Source organism: Vipera ursinii (assembly GCF_947247035.1).
Source record: "Vipera ursinii genome assembly, chromosome: 8".
In the NCBI taxonomy this organism is placed as follows: domain Eukaryota; kingdom Metazoa; phylum Chordata; class Lepidosauria; order Squamata; family Viperidae; genus Vipera; species Vipera ursinii.
In genome coordinates, this window is record NC_139519.1 from 3,921,048 (window position 1) to 3,941,916 (window position 20,869).

The window sequence follows — 20,869 nt, forward strand, 5'->3', positions numbered from 1 at the left end:
GTTTAACACCCCTGCCCTAGAGTGTTTCACACAAGTGGCTGTCCACTCTTCTTAAAGGGTCTATGACAATTCGCTGTGGTCAACTTGCCTTGACCAACTCATCGCAGGAGAATTTGCTGCGAGACAGCAGTTACACTAATATCAAAGAAATGGTGGAAATGAATCATTAAAAAAGGACAAAGAAATATGGATGACAAAAATTAAAATATTTTTTTATTTATTTTAAAAAATTAAGTTTAATTGTTAAATTGTCCCATGGTGATTTGCCCCTTTCCCCTTCTCAAAAGCCTCCAGTGACAACTCTAGGAGGGAAGCCATTCCACTGGTCTGCAAGATTGCATAACAATAATATAGCATAATAAAAACAACTTTATGATTTATTAAGTTCAGAAAACAGCCCCGAGAAGGTGGGAGAGCCCCTTTCCCATAGAATCAACTTACTTTTGGCAGAATCCATCGGTTTTCTCCAAGGAAGAAAGATAGCCCAGTAATGCAAGATGGACAGAGCAAAAAATCTCTCCAGGTTAGCTTTCATTTGCAAAAGCTCTGAAGAACTGCCTGAATCTATTCACTGTAGAGAGCAGGATCCTCAGAGTAGATCAGCAGATCACTCAAATAAAAGACTACAAGTTTGTCCAACAAGTTCCGAAAAATACTAAATTTCGTAAAGGCTTAGGGCCTTCCTGATGATCAAGGAAGTAAGATCACATATTCGTATTTGCCATAGAGGTGGTCCTCATTTAGCAATCGCAGCTGAGACTGCAGTGTTGTCGTTAAGCAAAGCAGCCCGTCAGGACCCCAAACTACTCCTCTCTTCCCTCGGTCAATGTTCTGCTTTTAGGGCCTGCCATTCTATTGGGGGGGGGGACCTTCATGTGCTTGGGATAACTCGCTTTCTATATTCCCCTCCTCCCTCCATCCCCTTGAGATAGCAAACTGAAGAGGGTCAAATGCTGGCAGGAGGCTAGATACAATCATGTCCTTTATCCGCCTCGCAAAATGCTTCGTAATGATGGATGTCAGTGCAACCAACGGTAATCAATGAGACCCGTAATTGTAGGCTTTTTTGGCACTGGCGAAACGCTTTGGGACCACCGCCTGCTGCAGGGAAAGATTGAAAATATCTGTAAGAACACAAGCCAGCTCATCTGCGCATTCCCTAAGAACATGCCCAGGGAGATTATCTGGGCCCGCTGCTTTCCGAATGTTAACTTTCCATAATGTCCTTTGGACGGAGGTGGCATCAAAGCTGAGCACTTGCTCATCAGGAGGGGGGACCAACTTTCCTCCCAGGGGTGCTATTTGATGCCTCAAATCTTCAAAAACAAGGGGTTCAACTCATTTAAAAAGCGTGTTGCCCATTCACAGGAAGCGATGGTCTGTGTGAATGACCTTGGGAGATAGGAGGAAGAGTGGGCAGATTAGGCAAGAATGAGATAGCTGATCCCACAGAAGGAGTGGAGATGTGGAAAGCATCTCTGAAGAGACCGTCCCTAGTTTGTTGGGCTGTAAAGGGTGGGGGGAGAGGTACTTTTAGACTTGTAAGGTTCTGCTCCTGTAATGGTCTATATTTATTTTTATTTATTTTTTTTAATTCCATTTATATCCCGCCCTTCTCCGAAGACTCAGGGCGGCTTACAAACTTAGCAGTAGCCTTCATTCTGTGTATATGCCTGCTTATTAGGGCTTTCACACACACCCCAAGTGGCATTATTACAAAGTCAGCTTAATTGCCCCCAACAATCTGGGTCCTCATTTTACCTATCTGGGAAGGATGGAAGGGTGAGTCAACCTTGAGCCTGGTGGGATGCGAACCTGCACTAATTGCAGGCAGCTGGTGTTACTTAAGGAGGCATTAGCCCACTGCTCCACCAAGGCTCTGGTCTGTATATCGGTATACAAATGGCGGTATACAAATAAAATTAATAATAATAATATGAATGAATGAATGAACAAACCTTTATTGTCAAAGTACAACCATGTATACATTGAGATTGGCTGAGCCTCCCTTTGTGCCCCCCCCAACTCACAGTGGCAACAAACCCTCTATCTTATTACACCATGTGAGCTAATTGCACACAACACACTGGCCTCACAAGTCAATCATACATAAAGTTATTTCCCGTTCAAGAGCCTGACAGCCCATGGATAGAAGCTGTTGGTACGGCTGGCTATGCTCCTGTATTTCCTACCCGATGGGAGGAGAGTAAAGAGGTACTGACCAGGGTGTGAGTCGTCCCTGAGGATTTTCCTCACTCTTCCAAGGCAGCGAGCCCTGGCAATGTTATCCAGTGGAGTCAGGGGACAGCCCACGATGTTTTGTGCTGTGCTCACCACCCTCTGTAATGCCTTCCTATTCACGGCTGTCAGACCAGCATACCAAACCACAATACAGTACGAGAGGATGCTCTCTATAGTAGACCGGTAAAAGAGGGTCATTAGCCGTTGTTCTACCCTGTTCTTCTGCAAGACCCTGAGGAACTGGAGTCTCTGTTGGGCCTTTCTGGCCACCTGGGGATGGGGATGGCCTTGGGAGACAAGAGGAGCTAAGAGACGAGGTAAGAATCAGATAAAAGGCTGCTGAGCCCAGAGAAGGAAGGAGGGTGAGGCAAACATCTTGGAAGGGATCCTGCTTAGTTTCTTGGACTGTAAAGGAGAGGAAAAGTCTCAGTGTAGCAAGACTGATGTCAGCTTTGTGAGGTAGTCCAGATAAGAAGAAACCCAGGAGTAATAGCTCTATTTTTATTCTAAGGCAGAGGTGGGGAACTATGGCCCCTTTACGTCTGTTGGACTTCAACTCCCAGAAAGTCCACCCGTCATAAAGGGACCATACTTCCCCACCTGCCTTAGGAATTCTGGGAGTTGAAGTCCACCGATCACATAGGGGCCGTAGCTCCCCACCCCTGTTCTAAGGTTACATTTTAAAAAATCTTGCAAGTCAGAAAACCTCTCCTCTTTCACTTTTACAGCAGCCATGAGGGGTCTCTTAGCACAAAACTCTCTAATCGTGACTTTTATCAGATATTCCTTTGGTCAAGCTACCAATTGCAATTTGGGGCCAGACCTGGGAATTTCTAGGGTAACCTTCCGGGAACCATTCGGTGTGATAAAGCTTTGATTGTGTACCTCTATAAAAATGGATGTTAAATCACAGCTTTGCATTCTGTGTGAAGGCAGCAAATCACACTTATCTAGGGAGCCCCGATTAGTCAAACCAGGAATCCGTGGGACACCTAAACCCAGTCAGTGTGATGGTTTGTTTTGGCTCACTGTTGGGATACATCCAGCCAGTTGCTGCTGATTCAATTATCCATGATTTATTGCATTGGGCAGGACAGGTCATCTGGACTTTCTTGAGATATCTCAAGGTTGACTCAGCCTTCCATCCTTCCGAGGTAGGTAAAATGAGGACCCAGATTGTTGGGGGCAATTAAGCTGACTTTGTAATAATGCCGCTTGGTGTGTGTGTGTGTGTGTGAAAGCCCTAACAAGCAGGCATATACATAGAATGAAGGCTACTGCTAAGCTTGTAAGCCACCCTGAGTCTTCGGAGAAGGGCGGGATATAAATGGAATTAAAATAAATAAAATAAAATACCTAGCCAGTATCAACAGAGGCTGACTTATACAGTAGTTGGTTTCCTTTCCACCTATTTGGGCTAAGGAATGAAGCCTCCTGCTGGTGATCTGTTTTCCCCACTTCCAAGCCCATTCCCCCCCACACTTACCCCCAGGCTGATCTCCGTGCCTGTCAGAGAGGCTCCTGCGTTAATGGCCTCATTCTTTGAGCAAAACCCGCTTCCCAGAAATAGGCTGACACACAGGGATGATTCAGCCTTCTGTCAGCATTTTTTCAAGACCAAGATATGTGGCATTTTCATTTCAGCAGACAGGGAGTGCTGGGGGTGGGGGGGTGGGGGTGATGCTTCTGGAAGGTGTAAGATTGGAATCTTGGGATTGGGAACTAGAAAACCGAATGTATTGCTAAGCATTTCTTTTGTATGCTAAACCAAGGAGGATTGCAGAAATTGGGTATGGCTAGTCTAAAGAAAAGGGACGTGGTGGCTCAGTGGGTTAGGACGCTGAGCTTGTTGATCAGAAGGTCGGCAGTTGGGCGGGTCGAATCCCGAGTGCCGTGTAACAGAGTGAGCGCCTGTTACTCGTCCCAGCTTCTGCCAACCTAGCAGTTCGAAAGCACGTAAAAATGCAAGTAGAAAAATAGGAACCACTACGGTGGGAAGGTAACAGCATTCCGTGCGCCTTTGGCGTCCAGTCATGCCGGCCACATGACCACGGAGACGTCCTCGGATAAGTGCTGGTTCTTGGGCTTTGAAACGGAGATGAGCACCGGCCCCTAGAGTTGGAAACGACTAGCACGCATGTGCGGGGGAACCTTTACCTTTAGTCTAAAGAAAAGAAGAAATAGGAGAGACATGATAGCAGTATTCCAGTATCTGAGGGGCTGCCACAAGGAAGAGGGGGGTCAATTTATTCACCAAAGCACCAGAAGGCAGGACAAGAAACAACGGTTGGAAATTGACCAAAGAGAGAAGCAAGCAGGAATTAAGGAGAAATTTCCTAACAGTGAGAACAATTAACCAGTGGAACAGCTTGCCTCCAGAAATTGTGGGCGCTCCATCATTGGAGATTTTTAAGAAGAGGCTGGACAGTCACTTGTCTGAGACGGTATAGGTTCTGCTGCTTGAAGCGGGGGGCTGGACTACAAGACCTCCAAGGTTCTATTCTATTCTATTCTATTCTATTCTATTCTATTCTATTCTATTCTATTCTATTCTATTCTATTCTATTCTATTCTATTCTATTCTATTCTATTCCCACTGAGCAAATAGACGAGTGCTATTTTTATCATCAGCCTGAACATAACCCAAAGGACAAGAACGAAAATGACCACGCAGTTCAATCCTGTCTCCTCTTGCTGGGAAACTAGTTGGTCTGCCTCCAGATTCTCCCGTTCCAAGTGCATAAAGTTAATCAGCTTTTTCTTTTCCATGGTTGCAGCCACAGAGTAAGGATATGAAGGAGAGGCCCAGGCAGAGCCTGGCTTGCTGGCTGCATCTCATGGGAGAGACAGAGAGAGATATGGGTAGTCCTTGACTTAAAACCATTCATTTAGCAACCAGGTCAAAATTACAGCAGCCCTGAACAAAGGGCATGATGACCATTTTTCACACTTATGACCGTTATAGCATCCCCATGGTCACATGATCAAAATTGGGGTGCTTGGCAACTGACTCATGGTTATGATGGTCGCGGCCACCCAGGGTGGCCTTCTGACAAGCAAAATCAATGGGGGAAGCCAGATTCACTTAACAACCGTGTTACTAATTTAATTGCAGTTAACAACCGGGACAAGAAAAGTCGTAAAATGCACTTAACAGCTGCCTTGTTTAGAGGGCATTAGTCAGAAACTTGGGGCTCAGTTGTGGTCCTAAGTCGAGGTCTACCTGCGTTCTTTGCAGCTGCATTTATTGCCTGCATTTACGTTTTTCACAGCTGCTGCGGGAGACTTAAGACCCTGAAGGGACCTTAGCGACTGCAGAGTGCTGACTTTTAAAAAATTCCCTTTGGGATGGGATAACTGGAAATGGAGAAAGAAATTTGGGGTGGGAAATATGACAGGACAGGTCTGCAAAGACTGGGTAGACGGCCTGTTAAATTGCAGACAAGTCACCAAGTTCTAATCCAATGTGTGAACCTCAGCCTTTCGTTTACGACTCAGGATGTCCTGCAAACTAGGAAATCGGTTAGCTGAGAAAAACCATGTAGTTAACCATGAGTTAATTATGTTGTGTGAAGACAGCCAATCACTGGAGTGAGGGGCTGGATTAGAAGACCTCTAAGGTCCCTTCCAGCTCTTCCTATTCTATTAAACTCCTCTCTCTTGTTTTGATAGATGGGCAAGATTAGTTGGGCCAAAAATTGTTTGTCTCCAAGAACCCATGTAGGGTTTCCATTGTGGAAATAATGTTTCAAAGAGGTGACACAAAAAGCTTTAAAAATAAAAATAAAAATCTCTTCCTTCCCAACCTTATGGGCGGTCTGTGTCTCCCTCCATCAGAGGCCTGGGAGTTTGAAGGTTTTGTGCAGGACCTTAGCCGTTCCTAGCGCTGGACTCTTCTGAGAGCAGACAAAAAACTTTTGATTAGCTGATCAATTATCTATCTCCTGTTTGCCATAATCGCCATTTCAATCAATCATTCAGTCAATCAGAATAGAGCTGGAATGGACCTTGGAGGCCCTACAGTCCAACCCCAATGCCCAAACAGGAGACCCTACACCATTTCAGATACTGGTAGGTGGCTGACCAGTCTTTTCTTAAAACCCTCCAGTGAGGGATCCCCCCACAGCTGCTCCACTGCTTAATTGTCCTCACTGTCAGGAAGTTTCTCCTCAATTCCAAGTTGCTTCTCTCCTTGATTAGTTTCCATCCATTGTTTCGTGTCCTGCCTTCTGGTGCTTTGGAAAATAACTTGAACTCTTCGGTGTGGCAGCGCACCAGATACTGGAATACTCTTATCATGTCATTCCTAGTCCTTCTTTTTTCTAGACTGGCCATACCCAAGTCCTGCAACCTTTCTTCATATGTTTTTGTCTCCAGGCCCTTCATCATCTTAGTTGCTCTTCTTTGCGCTTTTTCCAAAGTCTCAACATCTTTTTTGTGGTATGGCGATGAAAATTGGCTGCAGTATTCCAGGTGTGGCCTTACTAGGGTTTTTATAAAGCGGTACTAATACTTTGTGTGATCTTGATTCTGTGCCTCTGTTTATATAACCCAGGATTGTATTAGCTTTTTTGGTTGCTGCTGCACACACTGCTGGCTCATTGTCAAGTAATCGTCCACTAGGACTCCAAGGTCTCATAGTTACTGTTTTTGAGCCAGGTCTTGCCTAATCTGTACTTGTACCTTTGGTTTTTTTCTGCCCAGGTATAAAACTTTCCTTTTCTCCACATTAAAATTCATGTTGTTGGATAGGGCCCATTGTTGAACTCTGTCAAGATCTTTTTGGATCCTGAGTTTGTCGTCTGGGCTGTTGGCTACTCCTGACAGTTTAGTGTCATCTGCAAAGTTGATGAGTTCCCCTTCTATTCCCTCATTTGTCATTTATGAAGAGCTCTGCTGTTATTTCTGGAGCCAGCTTCAAAACCTTGAAGTTCAGCTTTGCTTAGGTAGTTAAGGACAGGAGAAACGTCAAAGGGGTGCAAGACACCCACCTGGTTTCTCTGTGGTGAGGTTGTCATGATGAGATGGAAAGAAGAAGGGATTCTCTGCCTTCTTGTGTATCCAGAAGAATTACTTCTGGGTTTACAGAGAGCGATCATATCAGGTGGGGCCCTTCTTAAGCAAACCTGATAGATCAATGGGCAGCCCTCAATTCTCATCTGGTCTCTCAAAGCCACATTCTTGCAGTTCAACAACATGTACACCTCCCCCCCCCAAAAAAACAAAAAAACCCTACTCTTTTCTTGTCCTCTTAAAGAGAAGCTTGGCAGAAAATGCCACATTCCTCTGCAACTGATCTTGAATGTGCCTCAAATCCCCTGCAGAAGGAAAAAAAATCAAGCCACCGATGCTATAATGCCTGTGAACCTTTGATTGTTCTGTTTGCACAACCCGCCTGGCTGGCTCTAGGGGTCATGGCCCTGTTGATGCAAGGACAACCCTCTCCCAAAATGACGCCTTAAAAAAGAACAACGTCAGTGTGAAGTCTTTTAGAGCATCACACAAAGATGCAAAAGCAATGGTCTCTCTGTCGCAGGGCCAACAATAATTATCCTCAAAAGGTCATGATGCTGGAGGACAAATAGGAGATTGGCGATGCAAAATAATCCCGTTTGGTCCACTCCATTGCCTTGGGTGTTCTAAGCTGAGAATGCAAGTGCAGCACCATGGTCCTGGGGAGCTGCAAGGCTGAAGGAGATGCAGGACGGGGGCACCATAAAGGGCAGCATGTGTGAATCTACCAGTGCTGACAACAGAAAGAGGGTCAAACAAGTCAAGATGGCACCTTTCACTTTGCAACGGGAGCCCCAATGTTGTTTTACTTGTGTCATGAGGGGCTCTCACTGAGAAAAGGGGGTCAACCTATTCTCCAAAGTAGGTGAGGGCAGGACAAGAAGCAATGGGTGGAAGCTCGTTAAAGAGAGAAGCAACCTAGAACTAAGGGGAAATTTCCTGACAGAACAATTAACTAATGGAACGGCTTGCCTTCAGAAGTTGTGGGTGCTCCATCACTGGAGATTTTAAAGAAGAAATTGGACTGCCATTTGTCCAGAACAGTATAGGGTTTCTTGCTTGAGCAAGGCCCCTTCCAGCCGTACGATTCTATATGATGCACGTAAAAAAACCTGTGTAGTTCCTATTGCAGCGCAGGTCAGTGGCTGGCAACATGAGGAAGAATAAAGTATTTTGGAATCCAGTTCAGGTTGGTGCACTGGCGTCTTCAAGGCCGTTTACCCTGACAGTGGAATTTCACCGGCACGAACACCTCAGCATTTCCCAAATCATTTTGGCAGTGCTGGACTGGCTACACACGGGCAGACCTTGGAGGGGGGGCTAAGGGGAACCGAGAGGTTAGTTCTGTTTTGGTGCACGAGAACTTTAGATTCCACTTGACTTTACCGCATTCAGCATCTCTTGGTAAAAGTGCCTTTTCACTTCAGCCAAATGGAGTCGAGAGTTCCACTTCCTTAAGGGACCAGACTGGGGCAGGCCTGACGCAGGTAAAATGAAGGAGCAGCTGCCAATTGGGTGGGAAGCTGTCAGGGTCAGAATCAGTCAGTAGTGAGATGGGCGGGATATAAATTTAACATAAACTCAATTGGCATTTGTAGTTTTGGATGCTATTATCAATTCTGCCAAGAAGTGAATTGTCTTTTCTTGATTTGTAACAGATTTGCATTGTTTCTTCAGAAGCACGCAGCCACTCACCCCCCCCACCTCTATGGAGTGCTCAGCTGGCTTCTCTTTATACAATTGATGCATGTTTTAAGAGTTGCTCGTTAGAAATGCTGCATTAAAATCATTGCATGCCCTGCCGACATGCACAAGCTAAGACCAGCTGTTTTGAAGAAGGCCCAAGGGGTCCTCAAGCCAGCATCCACTTTGGAGCAAATGAGGTCTGCAGGAGGCTTCATGTCCCTTCCAAGATGAGTGACTTTGCTCAAATGCTATTCCCGCATCTGGGATCTTGCAAAGCCTTCGTCATCTCTAATGCAATGAAGTGACGTCCCCAGGCTAACCGTAACTGTGTACGAGCCTTTAACAGAGGAAGGTAATTCTATATTTTTGTCATTCCCTGCCTAGCTGAAATAAGTCTAAATAAGCCTAAATAAATAAAATTTTCCTTCTCCTATTCCTTCTCCTCCTTCCTTCCTTCCTTCCTTCCTTCCTTCCTTCCTTCCTTCCTTCCTTCCCTCCCTCCCTCCCTCCCTCCCTCCTTCCTTCCTTCCTTCCTTCCTTCCTTCCTTCCTTCCTTCCTTCCTTCCTTCCTTCCTTCCTTCCTTTCTTCACTTTTCCTTCTTCTCCTGTTGTTCCTTCACTGGGACATTTTATACTGTACAATTTTTTTAAAAAAAAATGTTTAAGTTGTGGAATTATAACATGAAATACCCGTTCTTTTCAGACATACTTTAAAGTCTGAACAAACTGTTTCAAATGCATAGATAGTCCATGTTTAAAAGCAATGGCAATCGGAAGACCAAACTTTATTGTGTAATATGGCATGCAGATATGTTTTTAATGTATGAAAACAATTTTTACAAGATTTTCATAATCATAATCATAATCATAATCAGTAAAATTGAGAAAGATCATTCTACTTCCCAAGGTACAATATCACCATGTGGCTTTAACTTGTGTGTGGCTTGAATTTAGACATTCTGGTTAGTATTAGTAAACCAGGTTTTATAGATGAGTATGCACCCAAACTTCTACATTTCATTCAATACAGTTAATTGACTAGATCAGGGCTAGGCAACCTTGGCTCTTTTATGACTCATGGACTTCAACTCCCAGAATTCCTCAGCCAGCACAGCTGAGTCATAAAAGAGCCAAGGTTGCCTACCACTGGACTAGATCGTTATTAAACAAACCATAGTTAAACATAATGAGGTAACTGGCCAGACTTTGAACACAAAACACAGCAAAATTCAAGGTTTTCCTCTCTAATAGACCTTAGAGAGTCAGTGGCCTTTCTATCATGGCTGGTCACTGGTCCATCTACATTAACTGGCTGCAGCTCACTTCACTTCCTGATCTCCATCTCCAAATGTGAATAACTAAATCTAGCAGTCAATCTTTGTGAAACAACAGTCCTTCCTGGGAGTTAAAAAAAAAATCAAATTACTGCAAAGTTGGCTCACCTATAAATGTCAAAACCCCCAAATGTATTTTGAAACAACAAAGTTCAGTTTCATATCTAATCTCTATATTCTACTAGCACACAATACTATTTTTGCAGAACCAAAGGAATCAAGGACTTTGGGCCGCAGTGGTTTGTCGTGGGTTATACATGCCATTTTACAAGGTTGGAAGTGCAGTACAGAATTGTAATGTTTTTTTACTTAGATAAGGGCTGCATCTTTTCATCTCTGTTAAATTTGAGATGATTCCTAAGATCTGTTCTGACCAGGAATTGTTCTTTGGGCTGGGCAGTAAAATGCTTAACTCACCAACCGACCAACCAGCCAAATAACCAACTAACCAACCTGGTATATAATTTTTTGCTGACGGCATTTTCTTCCATATTGCAAACCTGGCCTTGCATGGTCAGGGCTTCACAATTTATGAGACGAACATTTAAATCAGGAACAGAAGATGTGAAGGACAAAAAGTGGTCAAATGGGGGATGTATGAGGTCCAAGGCCAGATAGTCATCTGACAGGCATGGACAGGCATCTGACTGGCATCTGATAGTCATCTGACAGGCATGGACAATCTCTCGCTCTCTTGCCCAGGCAGCCAAAGCAGGATGTGGGTGACCAAAATGCCAGGACTGGCTTTGAAAGAGGGACCCCAAGTCCTACAGGTACCATTAATAAGAACTATGAGCCGGTGTACTTGACAACTTTATTTTTTTTACCTCTTTCTAGCTGCCTGGAGGGCAAGGGAAATGTATCACAAGATCCAGCCAGCAGACCTGGCCTTGGAGTCTGCAGCTCAGAAGGGGAGAAGGCAGGCAAAAAGGTCATCTTTTGCAAAATTACTGTCAAATGAATTGCATCAACGGCATGCAATTCCAGTGCTGTGCTATGTCTGTCTACTCTGTTGAAGCCATAAGTTCTTACCCTGAGACCCTGGTCACATCAGGATTGCCTGCTTCCATTCAGGTGGTTTCCCAGATTTCCTCCTTCCCCTGGCCCCTAATTTATCTAATGATCTCTGGATAAGACCCTAAGGCTGAGAAAGATGAAAAAGAGGGTGAAAAGACATGTCAGTTAGAGGGTGAAAAGATATGTCAGTTAGAGAGCTAATGGCTGCATTTGTTCAACTGGCCAGGTTTGGCTGGAATTAACCTTGATTTGATGGGGGAGAGGGCTCCGCACATCCTGCAAAAAAGGCCCACTTGTTTGGTTTATGGTTCAGTGTGCTGTGCAAAAGCAAGATAAGGTTAATTGGGTGAGCATGTTTGGTGACTGCAACCCTTGTGTGCCTCTAAAGTATTAAAAGCATTCTAGGTCACAAGAGCAAAGACTCTGAAGCTGCACATTTTGATCTTGTCTTAATGGGTGGTAGAACCCTCCAGAAAGTTGTGTCAAAGGGGCCCTCAAAACAAACACCCTGTGTGTTTAATAGTTACTTGCATTTGGAGTTGTTGCATGATCAGTGCGTTGCAGGCTGTAGTAATGATGGACAATACTGTACTGACATTTTTTTAAAGTCATTGGTGGATGCCAGCTTTTAACGAAACTCAAAGAGTGAATCTATTCCCTATATTGATGTCCATGATTTTAGAAAGGTAGATTCAGATGCAAATTTTGTAATCTTAATCTTACTTTACATTTTGTGTAAACTTTACCCTGCCTGCATCATTTATTCTGAGATTAGCTATATTTTACATAGCATAAATGCACCCAGAGGAGGAACAGTGATGGTCAAAGAACTATCTTCTATGAATAAAACAAACACAGAAATAACACAGTCTCTGAGAAAAAAACCCCTGTAACTTATATCAAAAATCTAATCCGTTTCTTATGTGTAATGTGGAAAGAAACATTTTCTATTTATTCATAAATAAATGCAGAGCTAAAAATGAGATATCCCACTTTTAATAATGCCTTGAATTCACTGAGAATATTATTTGAACCACCAGATGAGCAGCAAATAAATTTGATAAATACTTTGACTACAAATAGTGCTTTGAAAGAGAGCTTAAAACATACACATATGTCAACTGTCAACTGTCAGATAAACTCCGGCTTATATACTCCGGCCGTTTGAACTGTATCCAATCCCCAGCCCGGAATTTCCCGCCGTTTAAACATTAACCAATAAATTGCAACCGAGCTTCCCACTTCACAGAAACCTTTTACAAATAAGCTACTGACACAACATTTACGTTATGCAATTGTAACTGATATATGAAATAAGTTTATTGGGCATTATTTCAAAATTTGACATATTTTCCTTCTGAAGTTATCCACTAAACCTATATATATTTAGATTACCTTGCTAGGCCCCAAACATTGTTTTATAAAGCCTTAGTAAAGCTACACCTGGAATAGCTGCATCCAGTTTTGGTCATCACATTACAAAAAAGATGTTGAGACTTTGGGAAAAGTGCAAAGAAGAGCAACTAAGATGATTAAAGGCCTGGAGACTAAAACATATGAAGAACGGCTGCAGGAACTGAGTATGGCTAGTCTAGGAAAAAAAAGGATTATCAGTATTCCAATATCTGAGGGGCTGCCACAAGGCAGACGGGGCCAGGTTGTTCACCAGAGCACCAGAGGGAAGGATGAGAAACAGTGGTTGGAAACTGATCAAGGAGAGAAGCAACCTGGAATTAAGGAGAAACTTCCTGTCAGGACCCACCCCAATCCACATCTTAGGAAAACAAAAACTCTTGGAGTCAGTTCTAGTCCAAAAGGAATTTTTACTAGGACATGCTTGGTTGTGGAAATACAAGACAGGACTTAGTATTGTTTTACAAATTGAAAGTTTATAAAGGGTTCCCGGTTCAACCCCCCTTCCCTCAACCCCATTTGGTCAGCCCCCATCATTTTACTTCGTGTCATCCCTTTCCTGGGGAAAAAGGAACTTCGAATCTTTATGGTTATTGCCTTCTTCCTCTACAGAATTAAAAGAAGACACAGGACAGATGTCTTCTTCTCTAACCCTCCCTTTTGTTCCCCCAGTTCAAAAGGTTCCCTTGGTCTTTGAAATAACCTAAGGCAGGCTGAATCCACATGCGCTCCTCCTTCCTCGGGAGATGGCAGAATTCATATGGGGGGGTAATGTTTTAAACATACATTTATGAATGTGATATAAATGGATTCTGACACTTCCTGATAGTGAGGACAGTTAACAAGTGGAACAGCTTGCCTCCAGACATTGTGAGGGCTTCATCTTTGGGGAGGTTTAAGAAGAGACTGGACAACCGCCTATCTCAAATGCTTGAGCAGGGGCTGGACTAGAAGACCTTCAAGGTTCTTTCCAGCTCTATTCTGATTGATTGAAAAAAGCAATCATTAATATTGATTAACTGAATGAGCTCCAGAATGTTTAAAGAATATTACAGAAATGATAATGAGTATCACCTCGGTTTTCATCCCAATGACAACTGCTCATTTTGTCTACACAGGGGCCCAACTGAGCGACATGATTGCTAGTTTGCACTGGGATGATGCTACTCACACATTGAACCTACTAATAATTGCATAGCAAGCTGAGGGCGTGATTTGCATTTCGCGTGGTACACAGCTTCAAAATAATTCTTCCAATAAAAGAATACAGAAGTGGAACTGAGAGTTGTCAGCGTGGAAGAAAGCCGTTTGCCCTTTGAATTTAAAGAAAAATAAACAGCCTCCACGTACACTGCTAAAACAAGTTGAGATGTCTATATTTGGTTAGTGTGTTTAACAGTGACAAACGGATCAACATATTCCTAACGGTATTTCTGCTTCTACTGAATCACAGGGGTCTCTAAGCTTGGCAACTTTAAGACTGATGGACTTCAATGCCCAGAATTCATGCATGGCTGGCTGAGGAATTCTGGGCGTTGAAGTCCACCGGTCCTAAAGTTTGTAGATCCTTGCTCTATCATCTGAGTGCAAAACAATTGGCTCCTTGGACTTGAGAAGGTGACTTGATCCAGAATCGGACCCTTTTCCCCGCAGGAAGATAAGTCTTATACATTGATAAGACCCCTTTTTTCTAAGATGAATCCAATGTGTTACCAACCCCCATCCACCGATGCTGGTGGGCCAGGCACTTACAGAAAGCTGCTTAAAAATGCAGTGGGATTCCCAAGGCTGAATCTCTTTGAAAGGCTGGGCATCAGAAATTCCTTTCCCTGAGGTGGGTGTAAACCTGGCAGGCAAGCGGTTGATTGAAATCTACTGTGGAGTAATGTCAAGACCTGGGAGGATGGAAAATGTAATCCTTCTTTTACCTCCTCCTTCTCCGTGTCTACTCTGCATTTGGCCAGGAAAACCAAAGGCCAAGTCTTTCTATTCCATGCAGCTGAATAGGGGATATTTTCTGGTGATGGTGATCTCTGCTTAATGGCCCTGTAAAAGTTGTCATAACATTGGGTTCAACTTGACTTATGACTGCAATGCTCAGGACAGCAATTCTGGTCCCAATTGTGTTCACAAATCAAGAGTTACCTGTAATTTGGTTTTTTATATTTTATTCACTACAAGAGTTTGTAATAAATTTATTTTTTATGTGTGTAGAAATAAAAGTAGCTGCAAAGAATATAAACAAAGAGGGCAAAGGGTGGTTTCTCCACAAATAAATACAAAGTGATTCTGAGGAGTATAAAAATTGGTTTTTGGCATGGAGGAAGAGGGGATAGACCGAATGGAATTAAAAAATAATTTAAAAAAAACCAATAAAAAGATTTGGAATGAAACTAAGGGAAAGCTGGAAGGACTTTTCTGAGATTGCTGTGGGAATTACAGCTATATGTCAAAGAGCAAAACTGACACGAGTGCTGTATATTTTTGCAAACACCCCCCCCCCCCACAAAAATTGATACAGCACAGAACATCATCGGAGCTGGATGAGACCTCAAGCTGGAGACACTGTACCATTTCAGACAAATGGCTGTCCTGTCTCTTCTTGAAATTTCTGAAGGCCATCTTGAAAGAACCAGGATTAGAAAGACTAATCTTTCTTTGGTGTTGGAGTGGAGTCCAGAGAATATCAGGGATATTTAAGAAAATCAACCGATGGCTGACCAAGGAATTCAACACAGAGTTCTCTCTGAAGGCACCAATGAATGGGCTTACCCTGTCCTATTTTGGACCTGCTATGAGAAGTCTTAGCTCTCTGAAGAAAGCTAACTCTGGGAAAGGTAGAAGTACACGAAAGAAGAGGATGGCCAGCAATAAGGGGGAATGGATCCAATCAGGGCAACATTGGAATACCTGAAGGTTCAGGATGGGGACAATTCTTCTAGGACAAAATCTGTCTTCTGAGTCAACACTAACCTGATGGTGCACCATCAGTCAACTAGATGCTTGTCAAAAACAAGTGGAAAACAAAAAGCAAATAAAAATCCTATATTTCAATACCAGAGCTATTTCTTGTGTCCCTAAGCTAGCCATACCAGCTAAGACGGTGGGGGTGGTATTCCAATGCATCAACAAGAAAACTACTAGGGAAAATTGCTGCAAAGACAGAAGTGTAGTTATTATTACGTATAACAGGAATTCTGGAGGAGAAAAGAATAACCTGTCAAAATTTTCCATTGTTCATAAATCCACCAAAGTGAAAAAAACGGTAGGGGAAAGAATATTTTTTTAAAAAAATCTATTTTTTTCTTACCACTACCAAAATCTTATTTTCAAAGAAATTTCCTAATATAACATGAATAGGAATTGACCCTGGAGATAATACCCCCCCCCCAAAAAAAATCTCAGCACTGTGACTGGCTTCACACCATGTTAAATCCCAATCATTGACTTCACACAACACATATATCAGCGTTTCCCAACCTTAGGAACTTGAAGATGCGTGGACTTCAACTCCCAGAATTCCCCAGCCAGCTATGCTGGCTGGGGAATTCTGGGAGTTGAAGTCCACACATCTTCAAGTTCCTAAGGTTGGGAAACGCTGACATATATCACTGAACTGATGTTTATCCAATAATGTGATTATGCAGGTAACAATGTAAATGGCTTATCTGTGATCTGAGTGTGATTTTCTTGGGGAAAAAATATTTTCTGATCTGAAATAGATATTACTTTCTGATGGGAAATAGAATTATTTTCTGATCTGAAATAGAATTATTTTCTGTTCTGAAATGGAAAAGAAAAAGGCCCCAAGATAGTAAATAAATGAACAAAACAAAACAAACAAAACAAAATATAACTGCAGGACAGAGACAGAAAATAAGAAGAAAACCATACAAATATTTAAAGCGCTCAAGATTAAGACTTGAGGAATCGTATTGCGGTAATCAGATTTCCTACAGGATTGGTGGAAAGTCTGTACGAAGGAGGCATAAATACTGTAGGATTTTGGATGTCCCATGAATGCAGCTTGTGTATTCTGTATTCTCCTTTTTTGGGGAATCCACCCAAGAGGATAGGGACATCATGCCAGATCAACCCAGGAACATCTTAGTTTTGGAAGGACAACCTGGAGAAAGACCAGGAGGAGCTGTGTGTGGCTGTGGGAAGTCAGCTCCCCAGAGAAGGAAATATTAAAAGGGCAGGAAAATATATTTCATCAAAGGATCTTGAAGAGGCAGGAAAGCATGCCCAGTTTTCTTAATGGCCCCAGGTCTCCCTCCCCCAAGCAGGGAGCAGCTCTATAGAGATGCAGATGTAAATCCAGGGAGCTAGGAGATTAAGAAGACAAAGACCTAAAATCTACATACCCCATCCAAACTCTAAGAGTTATCAGCCCCAGCCCCAGGGAAGCCGGGTATGACCTTTGGACATAATATAGGATTAACCCATCGCCATCAGAATACCAGAAAGGCACACTCAGACTCAGGTCAAAGTTCATGCCACAGGAACAACTCCAAACAAAAGGCTCCAGAGGGTATAAAAACCCACTCCCTACATGTGTTCACTCTCTTTTCTGCCAGAGCTCCTGTCTGGCTCTCCTTTTCAATAAACTACAACTTTCTTCCTAAAGCAGTCGCCATGTTTATTCCCAGCTTGGACTGAACCACGATGAAGACTTTTCTTCCAACATGGTTAACGCATAAAAGATGAGGCGGCACTGTCCCAGACCCAGTGTGCAGTCTGGATTCACAACTCCTTCTTGAAGAGTAGGTGGAAGCTGTGGCTACGAGGCCCTTTGCCATCAATTGTACGCATTTCTGGACTGGGGGCTCCTGCTTATGGTCACTCATGCTCTTGTGATCTTCATAATGGACTACTGCAATGGGGCTGCCCTTGAAAAGTATTTGGAAGCTTCAATGGGGCAGAATGGGGCAGAATGGCACATGTGACTTGGCATATGTGACGCCCCTGCTCCAGCAGCTGCATTGGCTTTCAGTGTGTTTCCATGGTATACTTCAACTTTGATGCCTTTCATGGTTTGGGACTGGGTTATTTATAGGACTTACAGAACTTAGATGGTTAGCTTCCTTAGATAGTGAATTATGTTTATCCTCGTGCAACTTTATAGCACATTATGGTGATTTTTATCACGGTTCTACCTTAAGTTTTTATCTCTTGTATTGTCCCACATATTTTTTCCCTCTGCTTATATTTTAATTAAACTCATATTTCTGTTTTATTAGTGTTGTATATTAATGATTGCATGACCTATGTGGATGCCATTCATTTAACAATTGTTTGCTTAGCAACGTAAGTTTTGGCCACAATCGCGGTCATAACTCTAGGACACAAGGTCTCGACACTTGGACTCCCCGTGCTGGACCCTGGGACCCAGGCCATGGGACAGAGTCTGTCTCCTAGCTGTGTAGACCAGTGTTTCCCAACCTTAGGAACTTGAAGATGCGTGGACTTCAACTCCCAGAATTCCCCAGCCAGCTATGCTGGCTGGGGAATTCTGGGAGTTGAAGTCCACGCATCTTCAAGTTCCTAAGGTTGGGAAACACTGGTGTAGACAACTGGTTGGGTAATGCTTGGCAGCTGTTTAATTCTTATACGGGGCATTGTATGCATTTTATTGCAATCCACCCAGAGTCGGGGAGAAGAGAGGTAACGAATGCACGTGCAAAAGGTGGTGTATGCAGGAGAACAGCTGCAAGCAGCTGGCGCATGCGCACAAAACGGCGATCCCGGAGCAGCCGGGGCACCAGCGAGGCGCCTCGTGCGGTTGGCATGGGTCGCGGCTGACGTCAATTCGCGCGATGACCTCATGGCGTGACGTCACCGCGACGCCCAGGCGCCACCGGACTCCGGCCCAGCTGGCTCTTGCAAGCGCTCGCCTCGGCCTCGGCCAACCCGAGCGCGGCGACGCTCCCTGCGCTCCCCATCGTCCGCGGGCGGCGGGGAACCCATAAGCCGCGGCGAGAAACGAACACAGCACCGGCTTTGCCGGCCGCGGCCGGCGCGGCCGGGACACGTGACTCCGGTGGGCGGGCCTACAACCCGAGCGGGCGGGGCCGAGAGGCGCAAGCCGCGGCGCGCGCCATCTTCCGAGGGCGGGCCCAGCAGCCGCGCCCCGCCCCCTCCGCCTCGCCCCGCCCCCTCCGCCTCGCCCCGCCCCCTCCGCTCACGCCGCTGCGGGTCGTGGATCGCGCGCTCCCCAGATCCGCCGCCCGGTCCTTCGCCTCAGTCCGCCGCCGCCGCCGCCGCCGCCGCCATTTCCAGCCGCTGCTCGTCGCCATGGCAGGTGAAGGGATGGGGAAGCGGGACCCGGCGCCCCCCGGCGCCCCCTCAGGCGCGGACCCCCACTCCCATCGTCCCCCGCCGGCGCCCCCTTTGCCTCACGAGGCGTCCGGGCTGCCTGCCCCTTCGGCTGCCGTCCCTCGGGGTGGGCGCTCCGGCCCCTGGAGGCTCGGGGGTCGGCTGTCACGCCCCTCTTTCGGAGGGCTCCCCGGCTCTGCCCCTCCCCGCGATGCGGTGCCATCTTGCTGCCCCTCGGCGCCGGCGGCCTCGCCCCGCGCCTCCCCTCCGCCTCCCGCCCGGAGCCCCCCGGACCCCCGGAAGGACCCGCCCGCCCTGCCGGAGGGCCTCGTGCCCGTCCTCCACCCCGCCACCCCCCGGGTGGGCAGCCTGGCTGGGGGGGTGGCCTGGGGGGGCGGGCAGGGGGTCTCCTTTGGGAGGGGGAAAGCAGGGGGTGGGGGTCCAGGTCGGGAGGGGAAATGCTCCTTCTCGTCTCCCTCCATCTTCCTGTGCCACAAAATGGGTGGCCGAGAGGAGGACTTGGGGCGAATTCACCTGCGGCCAGGCAGGCCCACCTTGCCCGACCTCCTTGGGAAGGGATGCCAAGGTGACACGCTTGCTCTGTGGGGGGAAAGGTGCGTGTCGCAGGGCGAGAAATCCGTTCCCGTCTAATTTAGCCAGCCGTGGGATGGAAACCTCTGTCCTGCTTGCTGATGCAATATCTTTTAGCTATCTTATCTATCACCTTTTGTATGACGTGTATTTCATATCTGAGATATCTGCATGTATCCTATATATATATATATATATTTACAGGATGTACAGTATATCATAAATCTAGATAAACACACAGTATATATCTGAAATACCTAAAGATGTATGATAAGAAAGATCTGTCTGCCGTCTCTCTCACACACATATTCCATGCATCCCTCTGGAATGGTGAAAATTCTGGCTTAATAGCCAGGAGGATATGAGTTCTAGGCCTTCCTTAGGCTTAAAGCCAGCGGGGTGACCTTTGAGCCAGTCACTCTTTCTCAGCCCAACCCACCTTATAGGGTTGTCCAGGCAGGGTAAAAATGCAATATTGTACATTTTTTGAAAGCTGAATAATGCACCTGTTCCATTTATGTGACTTTAGTCATAAAATTAAGATCTGATACCTTACCATACAATGCGGTGTGGTTTTTATATCCCCCACTCTTCTACATTTCTGAAAAGCTGTTGATCTGTATCTGTTTCTGATAGTTTTGTTTCTATGGACAGTGTAATTTGTCAGATGAGTAGCTGTTTACCCAAACCCACCCCCACCGCAGACCTGACACTAGTACAATATTGGGTTTTAATTACTATAATTCTGTATATGTTTCTATTCTTGCAAATGTTCCTTGTTTCTATTGCATTTATTTAGCACTTCGTATATTATCTTTTCAGTTTTCTCTTTTTAAGGAATATTGCCTTACAGTAATTCCACTGTTTCAGAAAGCCAGATTTTCAGAAACATATTTGGGATACTCTTGGGTGTCCCAAACACAGTTCTTTATCAAGAAGCTGATATAATTAGAGTTTTAACTGCAATGTGGATTAATCATTCTAAATTATTGGTCAGAGTTATTTTTTCTCTTCTTATTTATTCTCTTTAATTATAGCTAACAATTTTACTGCTCAGATGGAAAGGTTCTGTTTTGCAAAAGTTAAATCTTTCTGCATAGATAATAGCTTTAGGTTTTGAATGTGTCAAGTGATAACCCAAACAAGAATTCTACCTATAGATAGGACTATAGGTTGTCTGTCTATAATATAGTCAGCCTCAATGTAGCTAGACAGACAGAAACTTTATTTTGCTCATTGATCAATAAAAAATCTAG

General features: G+C 44.7%; 1 protein-coding gene and 1 long non-coding RNA gene across 4 annotated transcripts in view; both read left to right on the forward strand.

Annotated features, from left to right (window-relative positions):
- Window positions 1–8,948: 8,948 nt before the first annotated feature.
- LOC310644059 lies at window positions 8,949–14,064 on the forward strand. The gene is made up of 3 exons (XR_014493221.1): window positions 8,949–9,292; window positions 11,112–11,205; window positions 13,823–14,064. It is a non-coding gene; the product is annotated as an uncharacterized lncRNA (long non-coding RNA).
- Window positions 14,065–18,733: 4,669 nt separating this feature from the next.
- SLC23A2 (solute carrier family 23 member 2) overlaps window positions 18,734–20,869 on the forward strand; it is an 81,140-nt gene continuing 79,004 nt past the window's right edge. Inside the window, exon 1 of one of the 3 annotated variants that reach the window (XM_083368792.1) lies at window positions 18,734–19,008. The gene's annotated coding sequence lies outside the window, so the exon portion shown is untranslated. The remainder of the gene's footprint in view (window positions 19,009–20,869) is intronic. The other 2 variants (XM_083368789.1, XM_083368790.1) reach the window with 2 other exon arrangements.